Source organism: Arachis stenosperma, chromosome 3, assembly GCF_014773155.1.
Source record: "Arachis stenosperma cultivar V10309 chromosome 3, arast.V10309.gnm1.PFL2, whole genome shotgun sequence".
Lineage (NCBI taxonomy): Eukaryota > Viridiplantae > Streptophyta > Magnoliopsida > Fabales > Fabaceae > Arachis > Arachis stenosperma.
In genome coordinates this window covers 101,987,911-101,991,864 of record NC_080379.1, presented here as the reverse complement: position 1 = coordinate 101,991,864, position 3,954 = coordinate 101,987,911, and positions in this window count along the sequence as shown.

The following is a 3,954-nucleotide window of genomic DNA, read 5'->3' as shown; positions in this document are numbered from 1 at the left end:
GACACATAACTGGGTGAACCTTTACAGATGTGACTTAGCTTTGCTAAAGTCCCCAGTTAGTGGTGTCCAGAGCTCTTAAGCACACTCTTTTGCTTGGGATCACGACTTTAACCATTCAGTCTCAAGCTTTTCACTTGGACCTTCATGACACAAGCACATGGTTAGGGACAGCTTTGATTTAGCCGCTTAGGCCTGGATTTATTTCCTTGGCCCTCCTATCCATTGATGCTCAAAGCCTTGGATCCTTTTTACCCTTGCCTTTTGGTTTTAAGGGCTATTGGCTTTTTCTATTGCTCCTTCTTTTTCTATATACTCTTTTTAGATCTCTTCTTTTTTTTTTTTTCACTGCTTTTTCTTGCTTCAAGAATCAATTCCATGAATTTTTCAGATCATCAATAACATTCTCTTTGTCATCATTCTTTCAAGAACCAACAATTTTAACACTCATAAACAACAAGATCCAAAGACATATGCACTGTTCATCATTCATTCAGAAAACAAAGCATTGTCACCACATCAATATAATTAAACTAAATTCATAATAATTTCGAAAATTATGTACTTCTTGTTCTTTTGAATTAAAACATTTTTTTTTTTTAAGAGAGGTGAAGGACTAATGGATTTATTCATAACTTTAAGGCATGGTTACATACTAATGATCATGAAATAAAGACACAAAACATAGATAAACATAGCATTTAAAAACCGAAAACAGAAGAAATAAAGAACAAGGAATGAATCCACCTTAGTGGCGTCTTCTTCTTGAAGGACCAATGATGTTCTTCAACTCTTCTATTCCCTTCCTTGCCTTGTTGCTCCTCCCTCATTGCTCTTTGATCTTCTCTTATTTCTTGGAGTGAGGGCGTGTTCATGGTGTTCCACCCTTAATTGTTCAACATCTGGCTCAAATCTTCCAAGGAGGTATTAAGTTGCTCCCAATAGTTGTTGGGAGGAAAGTGCATTTGAGGCATTTATTGATGGTGAACCTCCTCTTGTTCTCCTTGAGGGCCGTGAGGAACTTCCCTTGTTTTGCTCCATCCTTTTCTTGGTGATGGGCTTGTCTTCTCTATGGAGGCATCTCCATCTATGATAACTCGGCTGAATAACATAGATGGCATATGAGGTGGGGGAAGGCTAGCCGTGCCATGTATGAAGGCTTGTCAGCTATTTTGTAGAGTTCATTGGATATGACTTCATGAACCTCTACTTCCTCTCCAATCATGATGCTATGAATCATGGGCCCGATCCACAGTAACTTCAGATCGGTTGCTTGTAGGGATGATGGATCTTTGGATGAATTCCAACCATCCTCTAGCTACAGGCTTGAGGTCCAGTCTTCTTAGTTGGACTGGATTACCTTTGGAGTCAACTCTCCATTGGGCCTTCCACACAAATGTCCCTAAGGACTTGGTCCAACCTTTGATCAAGTTGACCCTTCTAGTGTAGGGGTGTTCATCACCTTGCATCATAGGCAAATGAAACGCCAACCTCACATTTTCCGGACTAAAATCCAAGTATTTCCCCCTAACCATTGTGAGATAATTCTTTGGATTCGGGTTCATACTTTGATCATGGTTCCTAGTGATCCATGCATTAGCATAGAACTCTTGAACCATTAAAATTCCAACTTGTTGTATGGGGTTGGCTACTTCCCAACCTCTTCTTTGAATTTCAAGTCGGATTTCCGGATACTCATTCTTCTTGAGTTTGAAAGGGACCTCATGGATCACTTTCTTCTTTGCCACAACATCATAGAAGTGGTCTTAGTGGCTCTTGGAGATGAATCTCTCCTTCTCCCATGACTCGGAAGTGGAAGCTTTTGCCTTCCCTTTTCTTTTTCTTGAGGAAACTCCGGCTTTGGGTGCCATTGATGGTGAATGAAAAATAAAAGCTTAGGCTTTTTACCACACCAAACTTAAAGTTTGCTCGCCCTCGAGCAAAAAAAGAAAGAAGAGTAGAAGAAGAAGAGATATTGGAAGAGAGGAGAAGAGAGGGTTCGGCTATATGAGAGAAGAAGGTGTTGTGTTGTGTGAAAATGATGAAGAATGGAAGGGTTTTATAGGGAGGGGAGAGGGTATAGGTTCGGCCAATTTGGTGGGAATGGGTGGGAAATTGAATTTGAAAGTAGTGGGGGTAGGTGGGGTGTATGGGGAAAAGGAGGTTGATGTGAATGGTGAATGGGGTAATTGGAGAAGAGGAATTGAGGTGATAGGTGAAGGTTTTTGGGAAGTGTGACATTGAGAATGAATTTGGATTAGAAGAGTGGATTAGGATTAAAAGAAATGTGGTAGGTGGGGATCCTGTGGGGTCCACAATCCTGTATGGGGATCCTGTGGGGTCCACAGATCCTGTAGTGGGGATCCTGTGGGGTCCACAGATCCTGAGGTGAAAACAAATACATTCCTTCACCATATAGGCATGTAACATGCCTTCAGCATCATTCTGGCGTTTAAACGCCCATTGATGCACGTGCTGGGCGTTAAACGCCCATGTTATGCATGTTTCTGGCGTTGAACGCCAGTTTCATGCTTGTTTCTGGCGTTCAGCCAGATTGTCCTCTGTGTGCGCAACCTGGCGTTAAACGCCAGGTTGTTGCTTGTTTTGGGCGTTCAGCGCCAGAATGGTGCTCTGTTCTGGCGTTGAACGCCGGCCAGATGCACCTTCTGGGCGTTGAACGCCAGCCCGTGCGTCCCCAGGGTGAAAAAATTTTTTTCTTCTGTTTTTGACTCTGTTTTAATTTTTTGATTTTTCGTGACTCCTCATGATCATGTACCTAATGAAACACAAAATAACAAAGAAAAAAATAAATAGAATTAGATAAATAAAATGGGTTGCCTCCCAACAAGCGCTTCTTTAATGTCATAGCTTGACAGTGGCTCTCATGGAGCCACATGGTGATCAGGTCAATTTAGTGTGTATTCCCAACACCAAACTTAGAGTTTGGATATGGGGTTTGAACACCAAACTTAGAGTTGGTTGTGGCCTCACAACACCAAACTTAGAGTTTGACTGTGTGGGCTCTTCTTGACCTTGAACTGAGAGAGCTCTTCATGCTTACTCTCTTTTGTCACAGAGGGATGGCCATGTGCCTTAAACACAAGGTAGTCCCCATTCAATTGAAGGACTAACTCACCTCTGTTGACATCTATTACAGCTCCTGCTGTGCTAGGAAAGGTCTTCCTAGGATGATGCATTCATCATCTTCCTTCCTAGTGTCTAGGATTATGAAATCAGTAGGGATGTAAAGGCCTTCACCTTTACTAGCACGTCCTCTACTAATCCATAAGCTTGTCTTATGGACTTATCTGCCATTGTAATGAGAACAAGGCAGGTTGTACCTCAATGATCCCCATCTTCTCCATTACAGAGAGTGGCATAAGATTTATCCCTGACCCCAGGTCACATAGAGCTTTTTCAAAGCTCATGGTGCCAATGGTACAAGGTATTAAGAACTTGCCAGGATCTTGTTTCTTTTGAGGTAGAGTTTTCTGAATCCAAGTATCTAGTTCACTAATGACAAGGGAGGTTTACTTTCCCAAGTCTCATTACCAAACAGCTTGGCATTCAGCTTCATGATAGCTCCTAGATATAGAGCAGCTTGCTCTCCAGTCACATCTTCATCCTCTTCAGAGGATGAATATTCTTCAGAGCTCATGAATGGCAGAAGGAGATTTAATGGGATCTCTATGGTCTCTAGATGAGCCTCAGATTCCTTTGGATCCTAATAGGAAACTCCTTCTTGCTTAAGGGACGTCCCAGGAGGTCTTCTTCATTAGGATTTTCGTCCTCCTCCTCCCTAGTGCATTCGGCCTCTTGATTAAATCAATGGCCTTGCACTCTCCTTTTGGATTTTCTTCAGTATTGCTGGGAGAGTACTGGGAGGGGTTTCAATAACTTTCTTACTCGGCTGCCCTTGTGCTTCCAGATTTCTGATGGAAGATCTGGTCTCATTCA